Below are 20,034 nucleotides of genomic sequence, written 5' to 3' on the forward strand. Positions count from 1 at the left end.
CAACACACACACGGTAGTTTCTGCAACTTTCCACAACATGAAATAGTCCATTTCAGCAATCAAAACTCACCCGAGGCCCTCGGAACCTCAACCAAATATGCCAACATATCCCATAACATCATTCAAACTTGTTCCAACCTTCGGAATGCTCAAAACAACATCAAAACACCAAATTCGCATTGGATTCAAACTTAAGAATTCAAAAATCTTCTAAATTCCTCTTTTGATCAAAAAGTCTGTCAAACCACGTTCGAATGACCTGAAATTTTGCACAAACATCCCAAATGACACAACGGACCTACTGTAACTTCCAGAATTCCATTCCGACCCTTATATCAAAATCTCACCTATCAAACGGAAAACGCCAAAATTCCAATTTCGCCAATTCAAGCCTAAATCCACTTCCGATCTCCAAAACATATTCCGATCATGCTCCTAATTCCCAAATCACCTCCCAAAGCTATCTAAACCATCGGAACTCACATCCGAGCCCTTTAACACATAAGTCAACATCCGGTTGACTTTTTCAACTTAAGCATCCTCAAAAGAGACTAAGTGTCTCAAACCTTACCAAAACCTCTCCGAACCCGAACCAACAAACTCGGTAACACAAAATATAGCTGAACAAGGCAATAAGAAGTAGAAGGGGAAACGGAGTGGTAACTCATGAAACAACCGGTTGGGTCGTTACAAGTACAAATTGTACAAAACAATAAACGTAAAAATAACAAATAACTCTTACCCATTACCCTCAGGGACTATGATGATCCTGCCATATTGATCATAATGCACCTCCTCGTCATCATCAGCATCACCGTCCTAAGCATGTATATCAGAGGCATGTGTGGAAGGTGTAGATAGGTCAGAGCTACTATCTCGCAAGCGAATGCCTTAAATAGATAGTGTCACACCCCAACCTTGTGAGGTGTGGCTGGCACCCGATGCCCGAAGGCCCGAGCGAACCAACCATGAGATATGATCCGAAATATAATAACCTGCAGGTAGAAGAGCCCAACACGACATATATATATATATATATAAACTAGGCCAACAAGGCTGTAACAACAGTATAACAGCTATCCAGAAGGCCGATAGGGCGATACAAAAAATATATATATACAATGACCGCTAGTCTGCAAGCCTCTAAGAGTGTAAGACAATCTCAACAGGGCGGGACAAAGCCCCCGACATGCCCAAAACCACACATATACATCTGTAATAGTACCTATGGACTCAAAGTCAGCAACTCCGAAGAAGTGGAGTGCGAAACCCAACGCTGATCCTGGGGGTCCTACTGAGGAGGCACACCACTCTGTCTATTCGAACCTGTGGGCATGAACACAGCGCATAAAAATGCGTCAGTACGAAATATGTACTGAATATGTAGGGCGACAAGTGTAACATGAAAAATGTAATTAACAAGAGAAGAGACATAGAGATAATTTAAATTCTGAAACTAGCCTCGGTAGGAAACTAAAATTCAACATGGATATAAATGTATGCTCGTGACACCGTCGTTCACTATCGCTACTTATAATATATCACATTATATAATAATAAATCCCTCTGTGGGGCTATAATATCCATAACATACCCGGCCATAATAAAGGCTCGGTAGAATCGTACCCGGCCACGTGAAGCTCGGTAATCCCAACTGATCAGTGGTTACACAATATGTGTCATACCCGGCCGTCTATAATGCGGCTCGGTAATGAAAGTAAATACATACATATACTAGATCATAAATTATATAGGTGCAATGCGAAACCAACCTTAAAAGACGTATTCTAAGAAGAGTCGAAGTGGCCTATCATCATTCTTCCCCGACTATCATGGTTGTGGCTAAAAATATTTAATTTTCAACTACGAGCCAACAAGTACTAAGAACATGAGAGTTGTGTATTATGAGTACCTTTGAAGTAAATGTTACTTATTCATGATTTATATGAACGTCGAAAGGAGAACGAGTAAAAGGCTCTAGTTCTTTTTAAGCAAGGAACAAGGAAATCCGAGAATTCATAGATATCCTCTAGAGTAAGCAATCTATGAGAAAAGATCAGGTCTAAGCATCTTTATAAGTTGAAGGTGAAATAACTCGAATCCGACGAGACAATTCGATAAACGTTTATTCGAATTCTAGTCATGCCGAAAAGTATAGCGAAAGCCCTACATACCTTGTCGATGGAGTTATATACTGTTTCCAAGACCTCAAAAGCCTTAGGAATGATTTCCTACATAATACAAACCATTCAAAATCAAATTCAAGCTCATAGCTTAAATAATTCTTCATTTAGACATTTACGCGAACAACTTGTGGCCATGAATTTGTAGACTCTTTTGTAGATTAATTTCCCCCAACACACCACCAAATTTTACTTTACTACATCTCCTCATCAACAGAATTCCATCCATGTCTTCACAGATCCAAACAACACAATAAAATCATATAGAACAGCCCCAACAATCAAGCCATATTAAGAGAGGTTTCTAAAAAAATCAAGAATATTTCTATAGAGGTTTCAACTATTTCTTAAGAATTCTTACGGTAGAAGTTTACAAAGATCAAAGAGGAAGTTAAATCATACCTTATGTGACCAGAATTACTCAAAATTCGAAATTACAAGACGGAGTCTTGCTATGAAAAGTGAAACACCGAAGAATTCACGATTCCGAAGCTACCATGGTGTTCTCCATCTTGAGGATGACTAAATTGTTGTTATGCTTGGCTAGATGGATGGGAGAAGTTTGAGAGGAAATCCCTAGGTTTTTGGTTCTGTTTTGGAGAGGATAAAACGCAGGGGTTCTGTTTTAAAAATTGACTTAAATAAAGAAATTTTGACTAAACCCGACTAGGCACACTGTTCCCATAACAGTGTGCACCCCTATACGAAAATATTAATATCTCTCTACTCCGAAGTCGTATTAACAAACGGTTTGTTGATTTGGAAACTAGACTCATAGACCTTCGATTCGGTAGGTAGAACACACCATAACTCCCAGTATATTGAGATAAAAGGTCATCAACATTTTATCCAAATTCCAGTGAAATTTAAACCCGTAACTTGCGCGCGATCTTTGTCGAATTTTTAATCACAACTCAAATGACTTCCAATCTTAACGTATAACTATCGCATCATTTAAATATCTCATAAAAATTATCTTCCTACCGAATTATCCCATTTACAGCATGATAACGCCGAATACACAAGGTGTAACAGATAGAGTCGCTGATGAAGATGGTTGTGATCTATATGACTGCGACATAGCTGTATGGACCGCAAGTGGCTGTGATACTGATGGCTGTGATACTGATGGTTGTGACCCGAGTGGCTGTGACACAGATGGATGTGATATATTTGGATGTGACATAGATGGATGCGATCCATACGATACAGATGGATGCGATCCACGTGGTCGTGAGGCAGCTGGACTATATGCCGAACGTATAATCATATGGCCCTGTGTTGAAAGACCTGGTGTCTGTATAAAGGTGTAGGGCTCATGATGCTGTGGTAGCTCAGAATAGCCCTAGGGTAGAGGATAAGACATAGGCATCTCTGAAGAGGGTGGAAAAGATGGAGTATTATCTTCTACCCTCCTCTTTCCCTTCCTAGCCTTTTCTCGACCCCGAGAACCAGTAGGGTCATTGTTACCTCGACCCTTTCCTGTCATCTACATAATATAATACATATTTAGATTGTAACATATAAGAAACTAGATATAAAATGAGAGTTATTAAAGAAACCAACTTTTTAAAGCTCATCGACGTATTGTTCCTCGTCCGAGAATTCTTCTTCCTGGCTAGTTTGAGCTTCATCAGTTGATTCTTCTTCCTCATTTTCTACAATTGTTACTTCATTTATATCAACTTATTTCAATATGTGTTCAGGATGTTCCAAATCATTTTCTAAAAGTTTGTCCACTATTTGGTGAACACTGGAGATATCGTTTTGATATGCAACACCTAACACATTCTCGACTTCCACCCTACCTACAGGCTTAGTTTTTATTACAACCCACTAATAGGGCTTATTCCGCCGCAATGGATAAGGAGCATAATACACTTGACTAATATTATATGCAATTATGAAAGGATCATAGAGATCATACTCCCTCGTATGATTATCCTTAATTATGTTGTATTGGTTGTGTACTCTTGTAACTCTTGTTAGATTTGGGTCAAACCACTTGTATCTAAAGAGTATCAATTTCTTATATGATCAACCTATATATTCTAGTTCTATTATTTCTTTGAGCACACCATAATAATCAATATCTCCAACTTGGTTGCCATCACCACCTTAAACCCACACCCCGCTGTTGTTGCTATTTTTATTTTTAGAGCAATCCTCTATATGAAACTTATAACCATTCACAACGTACTTAGACATTGTTGTGACCTGAAGCTCAGGTCCCCAAGATATATCTTTCAAAAATTGATTTACACCATTATTTGGATCATTTACCTACATATTGTTAAAACAATTCATAAGTTAGCATAACTTCCAAACATTGTTTACCTACATAGTGTTAGAATATTATAAAGATAAACTTACAAATTGTTTGAACCACGTATCAAATCTCGTATATATAGCATCATGGCCAAATTGACCCACGAAGTGACTGTGACACATCAAATATTTTTAGTAGTTGCATTGAGATGTAATCGCAGTAAATTTTATATTTTGGTAACTACTAAATCAATACTTACTTGAGAAATGGTACAACTTCGGGACAATTTAGCAACACATGAAGTATAGATGACTTGTACTCCATATCACTTAAACTTCTCTTTCTAACATCCTTAGAACATCGGCCTGGTTGATTGAATATGGACATAGGCGAATATAATGGATCATTCACACATTCGACCATGTGCCTTTTGGGCCTATTCCTAGCACATGGCACATTACTCTCAAAATAATAAGAACAAAAATGAGCAGTTTCCTTTGCAAGATAAGCTTTGCATATTGATCCTTCAATATTATTCCTCTGCTTAACAAATTATTTGCATTTGGCAATTGTCCTACAAAATTTCAGGTTAGCCAAGAACATTCAAATAAAACAGAAAATTACATCAAACTTATAATATTACCTTCCAAAGGGATGCATCCATCTGCATTGAACATGCCCTCCAAGTCGTGTCTCGTGTACAAGGTGGATTGGAAGGTGTTCCATCACATCAAAAAACCACATGGAAATATCTTTTCCATCTTAGTAGAAGTTACACGAATGTTCTGATCCATCCGGAGTAGGTTTTCTTCCCTTAATGTGGAAGAACACAAGTCTTTGAAAAACAAACTAATCTCTGTGATGGGTTTCCAGATTCTTTCAGGCAAACCACAAAATACAATAGGCACTAAGGTCTCCATGAAAACATGACAGTCATGACTTTTCAAATGGCTCAACTTCCCTACCTCCATATCAACCTTTTTTTTCAAGATTCGACGCATAACCCTCAAGCATCTTCAATTTCGTTACCCAAACACAAATTTGCCATCTTTCCTCCAAAGTGAATGTGTAACTTGCTTTAGGCTTGAATATCTTACCGTTGCATTCTGTCTGCAAGTATAATTCAGGTCGCCTACAATATTCTTGTAAGTCCATTCTAGCCTTCGGGTTATCCTTTGTCTTACCTTTAACATCCATCACTGTGTTGAACAAATTATTAAAATAATTCTTCTCAATATGCATGACATCAAGGTTGTGACGGAGAAGATTATCCTTCCAATAAGGCAACTCCAAAAATATACTCTATTTTGTCCAATTATGAGTAACACCATATCCAGGGAATCTATAAGGTGGAGCTTCAGTAACTTTACTGAAGTTCTGGACCCTCTCCCAAATTTCCTCACCTGAAAGTATCGGAGATGGAGAATCATATTCCATTTTATTCTTTTTGAATGCATTTTCCATCCTTCTAAACTCATGATCAGGAGGCAATAATTGATGATGAAAATCAAACCATGATTACTTTCGGCCATGTTTCAAAGTGAATGCTTTACTATTTTCCATGCAGTAAGAACAAGCTAGCTTCCCAGCAGTTATCCACCCAGGCAACATTCCATACACAGGAAAATCGTTAATTGTCCACATTAAATTAGCACGCACATTGAAATTCTGCTTGGTTGATATGTCATATGTTTCAACACAATTGTACCACAATTGTTTTAGCTCATCAATCAAAGGTTACAAATATACATCAATCAAAATTTTCGGATTACGTAGACTGGGAATAATACAATTTAAGAATATATATGGACTAGTCATGCACAACTCGGGTGGTAGATTATAAGGTGTAAGAAAGACAGGTCATACATGAATATGGTGTCGCAGATACAGAAAAAGGCGTGAAGCTGTCCGCACACAGACCTAACCGAATGTTCCTTGGTTCACTAGCAAAATTTGGATATGTCCTATCAAAGTACTTCCAAGTTTCTCCATCTGAAGGATGACACATAACACCAGGTGGTCCTCTATTTTCAAAGTGCCATCTCATATGTGTAACGACCCGACCGGTCGTTTTGAGATTTTGCACTTCGCTCGCCAGTTCTCGGACATGACTAGCCCCGTGTGATGTATAATGACCTATGTAAATCGTCGGTTTTGGTTTTCAGCGTAACCGGAATGAATTTTGAAGAACAGTTCTCAGTTTGAAGCTTAAAATTTGAAAGGTTTGACCAAGATTTGACTTGTTAGTAGATGACCTTGGATTGGAATTTTTATGATTTGGTTAGCTCTGTCATGTGATTTGGGATTTAAGAGCATGGTTGGAATGTGTTTTGAAGGTTTGGAATAGAGTTAGCCTTGAATTGGCGAAATTGGAATTTTGGCATTTTCCGGTTGATAGGTGAGATTTTTATATAGGGGTTAGAATGGAATTCTAGAATTTGGAGTAGGTTTTTTGTATCATTTTTTACGTGTGTGCCAAATTTCAGGTCATTCAGACAAGGTTTGATAGACTTTTTGATCGAAAGCAGAATTTGGAAGTTTTTGGCATTCATAGACTTGAATTAGATGATGATTTGGTGTTTTGATGTTGTTTTGAGCATTCTGAAGGTTGGAAAAAGTTTGAATGATGATATGGTATATGTTGGAATGTTTGGTTGAGGTTCCAAGGGCCTCGAGTGAGTCTCGGATGCTCGACGAATCAATTTTTTAACTTTGGACTTAGGCAGATTTTCTGGCGTTGTTGTAGAAAATTCTTGTTCATCGGGTTCACGGTGGGGTCCCGCATTCGCAAAGAGTAAATGGGGAAGCTGAGGAATTTGTTTTGTGCGTTCGCGAGGAGGAGGAGGCGAACACGGAGGTTGAGTAAAGTGTTCTATGCGTTCGCGCTCAATGGGTTGCGTTCGCGAAGGGTAGTGGCAGCTGGGGACCCCAGGCCTCTTTGGTCTATGCGTTCGCGTGTCAGGGAACGCATTCACGAAGGAGTGAGTTGGTTAAGCTTCGCGTTTGCGAAGCTGTGGACGCGTTCGTGAGGATCATTTTTTGAAGCAGGCAAGATTAGCCTACACGAACGTGAGAGGACCGTCGCGTTCGCGTAGAAAGAATATCTAAGCAGTCAGTTTATATTTTTAAAAAATAAGGGTTTAAGTCCAATATCACAAAAGCCATTGGAGAGCTCGGAAGAAAGTGAAATTTGAGGAGATTTTCAGTGGAGCTATTGGGGTAAGTATTCTTCACTCATATTTGGTTTAATTCCATGATTTAGTCTTGGATTTCATCATTTAATTTGAGAAATTAGAGTGGAAATTGGGGGAAATGGAAGAAAAGTTTGAGAATTCTTTTGGGGATTTGAATGGGCAATTGAGGTCGGATTTTGATGAATTTGATATGGGTAGACTCGAGAGAGGATGAGGATTCTATTGATATAATTTTTATCGGATTTTGAGATGTGAGACCGAGGGTCGGGTTTGAGCAATTTCGGGATTGTTGATGTAAATTAGATATTTTCGTGTGGGCTTTGTTCCCTTAGCATATTTTAATGGTTATGTACTGATTTTGGTTAGATTTGGAGCATCCGGAGGTCGATTAGAGAGGGAAAAGGCACCGCGGGCTAGAGTTTGGACTGGATAGAGGTAAGTAATAATTGTAAATGTTGTCCTGAGGGTTTGAAACCCCGGATTTTACATCGTAGTGCTATTTTGAGGTGACGCACACGCTAGATGACGAGCGTGGGTTCGTACACCATTGGGGATTATGACTTAGTCCATCCCGTATGACTGTTTAACTGTGTATTTAAATGAAAACTGTTTGTTATCATCATGTTTTGGGCTAAATGCTATGTTTGAGCCTCGTGCAACTATTTTGGACCCTTATGGGACTTTTACTACTTTTCCTTATTGTTTTGACTTAATAATTGTACTCAATCATGCTGTATGTTAGTAATTTCCTAACTCAGCCTTATTTACTCAATTATTACACTATAAATGATATTTGAGCTGAATGCCCTATTTGACTGATAGTCCGAGTGACTTGTGAGGTTGAAGGCTGAGAGAGAGGCCGAAGGCCTGATTATGATGTTGATGACTGAGAGAGACTGAGGGTCTGATTGTGATGTTAATGACTAAGAGAGGCCGAGGGCCTGGTTGTGAGGATTATATATTTATGGATCGGGCTGCACGCCGCAACAATATATATATATGTATGTATATGGATCAGGTTGCATGCCGCAGCGATATATTGGATCGGGCTGTATGCTGCAATGATATAGCGCTTGGGCTGTAGGAGCCCCTCGGAGTCTGTACAACCCCAGTGAGCGCAATCGACTATATATATGGATCGGGCTGCATGCCACAACGATATATGGATCGGGCTGCATGCCACAACGATATATGGATCGGACTGCATGCCACAACGATATATGGATCGGGCTGCACGCCGCAATGGTTACTATATTGTACCTATTGAGCGTGAGTGCTGAGTGTGAGCGTTGATTGATAAGAGTTGAGTTATGAGTGACTGAAAGACTTGTTCGAGGGGCTATATATATATATATATATATATATACATGTATACGAGTGATGCTTTGCCTGAGGGGCATGTTTATGAACTTACTGGTTTCACTCCTCCTTAAAGTGAGTTTCTATTGAATATGTTGATTTAAATACTGCTTTCACTCATCTTTAGACCGAGCCTCTATTGAAATGTTAAACAAATCTTTTTAAACAATTTTCCTTTGAATTGAAGTTTTTACAAGGTATTCGAAATTTAGTCACTGATTTGGCTTTGTTACTTCCACTGAGATTTTTAAGTTACGAAATGGTTATAAATTTCTGTTTGCCCGAGGGGCTGTATACGAATTATGTTTTGGCCGAGCGACCGATTATGATTTTCATCACTTTTACTATAAATTTCACTGAACTTATACTAAAAACTGTTAGAAAGGCATTTTCAAAGGATTTTCCTAAAATAGGAGTTGAACGAGATGATTTGATTTGTATCCTGTTTGGAAAGATGTGTTATCCTCTGTGGTACCATGATGTAGTTTGTGTGATTTCTTACTGCTCAGACTTTATTTACTTTTATTACTTACTGAGTTGGAGTACTCACATTACTTCCTGCACCTTGTGTGTAGATTCGGGTATTTCTAAACCCGGTAGCGGGTGTTGATCGCTCGAAGGCAGAGTCATCGGAGTTTAGCAAAGTAGTTGCCCGGCGTTCGCAGCATAACTTCTCTCCATCTTGTTTTCATTAGACTATATTTAGTATATTTTCAGACTTCTTGTTGTATTGAGTTATTCGTAGATGATCATGACTAGTGACCACCCGATGTTTGGCTTGTGTAATTACTCCGCACTATTCTTTTAAATTTACATCATGAGATTACTGATTAATAAATGGTAAAAAATGACTTTTAATGAACAATGGTTTATTCAGGAGTTGTGTCGGCTGGACTAGTTTCACGATAGGCGCCATCACGACCGGGTTGGTTTTTGGGTCGTGACAATATGAGGAGCAGAACTCATCGACGCATATAACCTCTTTAACCTAAGTATAAGAGGTAAATAATGCATCGCCTTGATAGCGACCATATTCCTGCTGGAAAGCCTCTTGAAACGAAGCTTTTCGCAAAATTTACAACTATTTAAAGTTGCATCATCTTTATAATATAACATGCAACCATCTTCACAACAATCAATTCTCATTGACGAAAAGTCCTAACTTAGAAACCAATCTCTTTGCCTTATAGAAATCACCAGGTAACTTGATATTAGGGTCAACTAGTTCACTCATAAGGTCAATAAAAGAGTCCATGGCTGCTTGAGAAATATTTCAATCAGATTTTATACTTAGTAATCTAACTGCAATAGACAGCTTGGAGTGCGGACTTCCTTTACGTAGTGGATGACTAGCTTCCTCTAACTGTCCATCGATCTCTCCATGATTAGTCTACACAAAGTAATTCTCTATAAACCCCTTCCTATAAAGATGAAGCTTAACTACCTCCGGTTTTTCAAACTTTATACAGTCACACCTTACACAAGGGCACCTAATTACTCCTTCACTTTGGTATGGTGAAGTGACATTGCATGTCTAATAAAGTCATCAACCCCTTCTACAAAATCCTCCTGCAATCCCCGCCGAGTAGGATAATTCCTATTGTACATCCAAGTACGATGTTCCATCTATACAAATAAAACAAAAACAAATTAATTTAGTTAATTCATATCCTAATCTTTTTTTAGTTAATTAATTTCATATCCTAAAATTTCAATTCATATTCTAAAAGTCCAATTTATAAACTAAAAGTTCAATTCATAAATTAAAATTTCAATTCAAATCCAAAAAGTTCAATTCATACACTAAAATTTCAATTCATATCCAAAAGGTTCAATTCATAAATTAAAAGTCTAATTCATATCCTAAAATACTCAATTTATATAGTAAAAGTTTAATTTATAAACTAAAATTTTAATTTATAAACTAAAAGTTCAATTCATATCCAAAAAGTTCAATTCATAAATTAAAAGTTCAAATCATATCCTAAAATTATAATTTATAAACTACAAGTCCAATTCGTAAACTAAAATTCCAATACATAAACTAAAAGTCTAATTCATATCCTAAAAGTTCAATTCATATCCTAAAATTTCAATTTATAAACTAAAGTTCAATTCATATTCAAAAAGTTCAATTCATAAATTAAAAGTTCAAATCATATCCTAAAATTACAATTTATAAACTACAAGTCCAATTCATAAACTAAAATTCCAATACATAAACTAAAAGTCCAATTCATATCCTAAAAGTTCAATTCATATCCTAAAATTTCAATTCATATCCTAAAATTTCAATTTATAAACTAAAGGTTCAATTCATAAACTAAAAGTCCAATTCATATCCTAAAATACTCAATTTATAAACTCAAAGTTCAATTCATATCCAAAAAGTTTAATTCATACACTAAAATTTTAATTCATATCCAAAAGGTTCAATTCATATCCTAAAATTTTAATTTATAAACTAAAAGTTCAATTCATAAACTAAAAGTCTAATTCATATCCTAAAGGTTCAATTTATATCCTAAACCCTAGATTCTAACTAAACTATCAAGACAATACAAAGTATAATTCAAATCTAACTAAACTAAATTCAACACTAATTAAACTAATTAGTTAATAAAATTAATTAAAACTAGACCTAAACACTAATCCTCAATAAAATACAATGTTCAAAGAATTGAAACATTAATTGAAACAATAAACTACAATATTGAAATAATTAAAAGAAAAACTAGAAATAACAAAGATTCAAGGTTATAATTCAAACCTAGGTTTTTTTTAGGTGGAGAAGGAGAGGGGGGGGGAGGCAATACACTAGTGGGCGGCGGTAGCCCGGCGGTTGTCGGCGACGGCAGTGGTGGCACGGGGTGGGGGAATGGGATTTGTGTGAGGGAAATAGAGAAGGGGAGGGGAAGGTATTGAGAGAGAGTTGGGAAAATTTTGGGGAAGAGGGGGGAGCGTTTTTTACTCTATTATTAGAAAAAGCGACCAACGTGTTGGTCGCTATTTTTGGTCAGTAATTAAGTTTTGACCGTTTGACCAAAATAGAGACCAACGTTGGTCGCTATTTCTGGGAAAAAAAATTAAATTATTTTTTTTCTTTTTTTGTTTTTAAATATTATAAGTTATAAAAAATTATTATTAGCTATAAATATTTATTTCATTTAACTACAATTATTATAAATAATTATAAACTATAAGCATAATCTTTAAAATATATATATATTAACTAGGTAATTACTTTTAATAGATCATAATAGCATCTATGTAAAGGAATTTTTTAAGTTATATTTAAGTATATGAGTAATTTCATACACACGCATAAACTATATTGTAATTGATGATCAATCTTATACATTACTACGTACGAATAATTAATGAATTGATAAACCAATATAATATTATTCTATTAATTGATATAATAGTATTCATTATTTGTATTATAACAGAGTTAATGAATTACATTCATTCATCACTAGGTTATAAATCGATGAATCAATTATAACAGATTAATTGATATAAGTCGAGACGTTTTGTTTTTAATATTCAACGATGCATCTGAGTAGGTTATAAGTCGATGAATCAATTTACAAGTGTATCAATCCCTAAAAGAACCTGACCTTGTGTTCCTAGCGCTTCATGTTCTTATATATATATATATATATATATATATATATATATATATATAGAGAGAGAGAGAGAGAGAGAGAGAGACACACACACAGATGCTTCACTGTAATACTATAACGTATATATAACTTGTTATAGTATATGTTAGTGTGTGTATATATATAACACACACACTTCCTGCTACTTTAACTACATATGTAGCATGATATAGTATATGCTACTGTATTCATTATTTGTATTATAATAGAGTTAATGAATTACATTCATTCATCACTAGGTTATAAGTCGTTGAATCAGTTATAACAGATTAATTGATATAAGTCGAGACGTTTTGTTTTTAATATTCAACGATGCATCTGAGTAGGTTATAAGTCGATGAATCAATTTACACAGAGATATATTTGATGAAAAATTATATATACTAATTAGAATCTTGACAAGTCTATCAATCCTTTTAAGGGTTGATAGACTTGTCAAGATTCTAATTAGTATATATAATTTTTCATCAAATATATCTCTGTGTAAATTGATTCATCGACTTATAACCTACTCAGATGCATCGTTGAATATTAAAAATAAAACGTCTCGACCTAGATATATATATATAACATGCTTCGTTGTACTACTTTAACTACATATATAGCATGTTAGAGTATATTCTAGTGTATTCATCTCTTGTATTACAAAAGTGTTAACGGATTACATTTATATTATTTAGATAGTAAATATAAAAGTAATTTTTAACTTTGACCAATGTTGACCTGAAAAGAGACCAACTTTGGTTGCTAATTATCCAGAAATTAAAAATTAGCGACCAAAGTTGGTCGCTAATTTTAAATAAGATTTATTTATATTTTATAAAATATTTTAAATAATAATATAATTATTAAACGTTATAACTGGGTCCCAAATTAGCGACCAAAGTTGGTCGCTACTTGCTTCCCCTTCCATAACCGACCAACTTTTGTCGCCAATTTTAAATAATATTTATTTATATTTTATAAAATATTTTAAATAATAATATAATTATTAAACGTTATAACTGAGTCCCAAATTAGCGACCAAAGTTGGTCGCTACTTGCTTCCCCTTCCATAACCGACCAACTTTTGTCGCCAATTTTAAATAATATTTATTTATATTTTATAAAATATTTTAAATAATAATATAATTATTAAAACGTTATAACTAGGTCTCACATTAGCGACCAAAGTTGGTCGCTAATTCCAATATTTCTTTGACCAAGCAAGTCTGACCAGTCCGGTCAACATGTTGACCATTTTACCGATCAAAAAGCGACCAACCTTGGTCGGTAAATTATTTAAAATAATTATTTAATAATTTTCTCCACATTAACAACCAAAGTTGGTCGCTAATTTCAATGTTTCTTTGAGCAACAAGTCTGACTAGCCCGGTCAACATGTTGACCACTTTACTGACCAAAAAGCGACCAACCTTGGTCGGTAAATTATTTAATAATTTTCTCCACATTAGCGACCAACTTTGATCGCTTTTTTTGACTGACCAATTTTGATCGCAAATTTTTGATAGGTAATTCCCAAATTTCTAATAGTAGTGCTTGTGAACCAAGGTTTTCGAGTCTTGGAACTCTTTTTACGAGTAAATGATTAGCAAAAGGGGTTGATTCTTCAGTTAAAGGGAGCAATATAATTAAAATATAGAGAGACATCATAAAGTTGGAGAAATGATAGATGCCAAGAAATTGGAAAGGAAAATCTTTCTGGGTTATTATGGATTGCAAATCATTAAATTCTTTTGCTTTGAAAACGGATTAACTGATACCAAATCTGTTTCCTTTAGGAATGTATAAACTCTTTAAAAGGAATATATAGGATAAAAGTTACCATCTGGGTCCGATATCCTAAGTTAACGACCGCCAATCACAACATGACCTAAAGAATTATGCATGACATGTGTGATGTGTAACATATGTATGTAAGACTAACTGATTCGATTAATTTAAAATTGCAAATATAGACCCATCAATGTGATAAAGCACTTCACATCAAGCTGATTCGATTAATTTAGATTAATGACGGGTAGGGCCATTAAACTGATAAAGTCCTTTATACAGAAAAGTTTTACTACATTTTTGAGGCTCAAACCAGACCTTTAGTTAATAAGAACGAACAGATACCAACCATTTTGCACTTAATTAAATTGGAACGTGTGGTTCATTTATGCTTCATATATACTTCATCCGGTCCACTTTAGGAGCGCGTTTGGATATAAGATTTTTTTTATTTTTTTAAAAGAATTTCACTATTTTCCGAAATCAGCATTTGTTCATAAAATTTTCATTTTTCACTTGAAAATGTATTTTGAAAATTTTAGAAAATTTGAAAAATTTTAAAAATAACCCAAAATTATATTTATGTTCAAACACAACTTTCAATTTCAAATACATTTTCACTTGAAAAAAGTTTTCACCATTTTTTGAATTTTACAATTCTTATGTCCAAACGCCCACTAAGTGATTTTTTTCTCTCTTTTTACACATATTAAGGAATTCACCTTTTAGAATTAATTAACAATGAAATTGACCATATTAACCTTAATTTGCTCATTGAAAATATAACGAACTACTCTTAAACTCTTTACTCTAAGGGTAACTTTGGAAGAAAAAAAAGTTAATTCCTTCTTGATATCTGAAAAAATCAAATATTATAACGACCCAGCCGGTCGTTTTAAGAATTTACGCCCCGATCCCCTATTAACTGCTTTCCCCGTATTTATTTCTGCTATTTTGATTTGCCGGGATGTTCGGTTTTGAGTTTCGGAGAGTTTTGGGACACTTAGTCCCTAGATGAGAGCTTAAGTTTGAAAATTTGATCATGGTCAGAACAGTGTGAAGAAGGCCTCGGAATGAAATTCCGATGGTTCCGTTAGCTCCGTTGGGTGATTTCGGGCTTAGGGGCGTGTTCGGATTGTGTTTTGGAAGTCCGTAGCTAATTTAGGTTTGAAATGCCGAAAGTTGAATTTTGAAGTTTCTAGTTCGATAGTGAGATTTTGATCCAAGGGTCGGAATGGAATTCCGGAAGTTGGAGTAACTCCGTAGTGTTGAATGTGACGTGTGTGCAAAATTTCAGGTCATTCGAACGAGGTTTGATAGACATTTTTATTGAAAGCGTATTTTGAAGGTTAACGGGAAATTGGAAGGTTGGAGTTTGCAGCTGAACTCTTTGGGTTGCTGTCATAACCGCATCTGCGGTTGAATGGCCACCGATGCGGAGGAAAACCGCAGAAGCGGCCAAAGGAGAAGTAGAGCAGGGACCGCAGAAGCGGATGGATTAACGCACCTGCGGGACCGCAGATGCGGCATCTGGGTTGCAGGTGCGGAGATGAAACTTTTAAGTGAGAACCGTAGAAGCGGTTCCCCAACCGTAGAAGCGGTATCGCCGATGCGATGGGTGGACCGCAGACCCGGGATTGCTGGGCAGAACATATAAATAGTTGCCTTCGCGAATTTGAGCTATTCTTTCACCATTTTCATCCGGGAAGTGGGCTTTGGGGGAGGTTTTTGAAAGGGAATTCAAAGAAGCTTCGAGAAGTTAAGATTCTCGGAGCCTAAACTCATTATTATAGTGATTTTTATCATTCTAAGCATGAAAATTTAGGGAAAATCAGTGGTAATTTGGGGGTTAGTGCTTGATTAATTAGAGACCTTTGAGCGATGATTTGAGGGGTCATTTGGGGTCCGATTATGGTACTTTTGGTATGAATGAACTCGTGAGAGTGTGAGAATTCTGAAAATATAAATTTTACCCGATTTCGAGACGTGGGTCCGAGGGGCATTTTGGTCATTTTACCTAATTTCGCGTATTATCTTAGAATTTCTTTGTAGAATCAGTTATTTGAAGTTGTATTTACATTATGAAATTGAATTGAGTAGATTTGGGTCATTTGGAGTCGAGTACTCGTGGCAAGAACGTGGTCTCAGGTTGATTATTGAGCCGGTTCGAGGTAAGTGGCTTGCCTAACCTTGTGTGGGGGACCTTTCCCTTAGGATTTGGTATTATTGATAATTGAAATGCCTTGTACGTGAGGTGACGAGTGCGTACTTGTGCTATTTATTGAAAAATCCGGTTTTCATTAAGTAATTACTAGTATGTTTCCTTCCTGTTTATATTACTTGCAATTTAAGCCTGTTGTTAGCTTAGGAAAACATGTCTAGTTGACTTAATTGTCTTACTTGTTCAAACTGCCTTATTTGGATTACGTGCAACATGCTAGGTTAGAAATACCTGTTTTACCTTGGTATGGAACTTGAATTGAACTGTGTACTTTTCTTGTTGTTGTTGTGTGTTTACTTTGGGACTACGGGTATCCTGGGAGATCCCCCTGTATGTTTACTTTGGGACTATGGAATGGTATTCTGGGAGATCCTCCTGCATATTTACATTGGAACTACCGGACTATACCCAGTAGATTCCCCATGTACTGAGTATTACATTGGGACTACGGATCGGTAATCTGGGAGATACCCTTGCATTATGAGTTGGACTACGGGACGGTATCCCGGGATATCCACTGGATTTTTTTTACATTTGGGACTATAGGACGGTATCCTGGGAGATCCCCGGTTATTGTCTTTGTGTTGAGCTGTATTTCTTTCTGTGTTTACCTTACCTCTGTAGTAGTTGTTGTTGTCCCTTATATCCTGTGTTACTTTTACTGTTGTACATATTTATACTGCTTATTCTACACTGTTGAACCTTATATATTATTTAACCTTAGTAGGGCCCTGACCTTCCTCATCACTACCCGACCGAGGTTAGGCTTGTCACTTACTGAGTACCGCTGTGGTGTACTCATGCCCTTTCTGCGCATGTTTTTCATGTGCAGATCCAAGTACTTCTACTCAGACTTATCACGCTTAAGACGAGGCGCTTGAAGAGACTCTGAGGTATATCTGTCACGTCCGCAAACCGAAGAGTCCCTTTTTACTCTCCCTTTGTATTAGCCCTTCTGTATTTTCGTTTCTTTGTTAGACATTCTGGAGTTAGATATTTGTAGACATTTAAAGGCTTGTGATCATGAGATTCCGGGTTTTGGGAAAATTTATTAGTTTTTTAGAGTTGATATTGTGTATGTCGAGCGGCACTTTTCAAAGCTGTTTTATTTCACTATTTTTGTTTTAAATTATTTTCTTCCGCAAATTGATTTATCTTCCGCATTTTAGGCTTACCTAGTCATAGAGATTATGTGTCGTCACGATGCTTCACGGAGGGCGAATCGGGGTTGTGACAAGTTGGTATCAGAGCTCTAGGTTCATAAGAGTCATATATCACAAACCGATTTATTAGAGTCTCGCCAATCGGTACGGAGACGTCTGTACTTTTCTACGAGAGGCTATGTAATTGTTAGGAAAATTCCACTTTATTTGATTTCCATGTCGTGCAAGATTTTGACATCACAATTCTAAACTTCTGTCTTCTATTCTCTCACAGATGGTGAGGACACGTGCTACCCGAGATGATCACGTTCTAGTATTCTTATTTGGTTGATGAAGTAATATGGCACTTTTAGTCCATTTGTAAAATTGAAGGGAGATCTTTTTTTGGAACACATAATGCTATGTTTCACCTCCTTGCATATTGCTTAGATTTTTTGAATTATGTTGATTGATTTGCCATTTGGTTCCTTGTATTTCTTAATGAAGCTATAATTCTTCATGTAATGCACTAGAAGTACAATGTGAAAATCTGAGGTTATAGGGCTTCCATCTAAATTTTAGACCCCCCCCCCCCCCAAAAAAAAAAGAGAAGAGGGAACGGAATGATTCCGGTGGTGTGGAAATAGATGAATGAGGTTTTCACTTTTCAATGGAAGGGAGCAGGGTGTGCATTTCATGTGACCCAACTTCTAATTTTCAACGAGGTTAAATAGAATGTGTCGTGAACCACGGGTGCATTTCATGTAGCGTGGCTTGCGATGTGTTTTAAATAAGCTTGAAACAATTCCTTAAATAAATAAAAGTGGTTTTAAAGTTAAAATGCAAATATGTTTTAAAAATGTTTTAAAATCAGATAATTATGCCAACAATAATAGTTTGAGCGACCGTGCTAGAACCACGGAACTCGAGAATGCCTAACACCTTCTCCCGGGTTAACAGAATTTCTTACCCGGATTTCTGTGTTCGCGGACTGTAATACATAGTCAATCTTTTCCTCGATTCGGGATTTGAACCGGTGACTTGGGACACCATAAAATTATCCCAAGTGGCGACTCTGAATTTGATATAAATAATCCTGTTTCGATTGTCACTTAAATTAGAAAAAACTCCCTTCCGGGGGTAGTAAAAAGGAGGTGTGACAGCTCTGGCGACTCTACTGGGGATCGAACCTAGAATCTCTGGTTCAGGGTTCAAAATTCGAGCTTAGATGAATTGTTGTATTTGGATTTATCTGTTATCTGATTACATGCTTGGGCCTAATGTGTTAAATGATGCTTTTACCGCTTTGATATTATCTGAACTGTATATAAACTACTATGAAACCCTTCTTTTCTCATTTTCGGGGATGTGCTCGCTGGTCGAGACTCCTTATTCTGTTAGTGTCATACCTTTAAATAAGAAAGAGGCTTGGACAAGTTACTAAGCTGGATGGTCTTTTGGTTCCCGGTACGTAGCCCCCTCCTTGGCTCGAGTTGTTCGCTCGGGTACACTGTCTAGAACACATACCCAGGTTTTTAACCTAGAATAACTCAGCCCCATGCCGGATCCCAAGTAGGAACGTTTGTTTGCATCACGTGCATCTGACTTTGGGGACTCAACACAGGGGTTGGGTTCGTCTAGGACATGTGTACCCAAAATAACAGACCATCTTGATGCATCCTATGTGCTAAATGTTGCATTTCTTCAAGGGTAAAAGGGTCATTTGGCGGACCAATGATAGTTGAGGGTAAATGAAAAAGAAAATAAAAGAAAAAGAGGTTGAAGTGTGAAGATAAAGCGAGTGGGGCCCAATTATGTTTTCTGTCATATTCTTGTTAAAAAAAAGAGCTTGAAAATTCAAAAAAAAAAAGAGATTTTGCACTTTTTCATCTTTTTTTGTAAATCAAAAAATCAAAAAGAAAAAGAAAAAGAAAAAATCCAAAAAAAGGTTACATGTCTCATCATTTTTTTTTTAAAAAGACAAAAAATATGTTTTCTCTAAATTAGTTATTTTTTTTTAATTCTCGCCCATATCCAATCTGACCGAACTACGCATACCTAATTCTCGTCTTTCGTGGTGTGATACGTAGGCAACCCACATAGGGTCCGGTTTTCCTAGTAAATCTTAGGTTCTTGGCTTTGCGGGGTCTTAGCCAAATTTTGCACTTCTAGCCATCTTTTGGCCAAATAAGTTATTTTGCAAAAAATAGCCTAAATCATGT

Source organism: Nicotiana sylvestris, chromosome 3, assembly GCF_000393655.2.
Source record: "Nicotiana sylvestris chromosome 3, ASM39365v2, whole genome shotgun sequence".
NCBI lineage: Eukaryota > Viridiplantae > Streptophyta > Magnoliopsida > Solanales > Solanaceae > Nicotiana > Nicotiana sylvestris.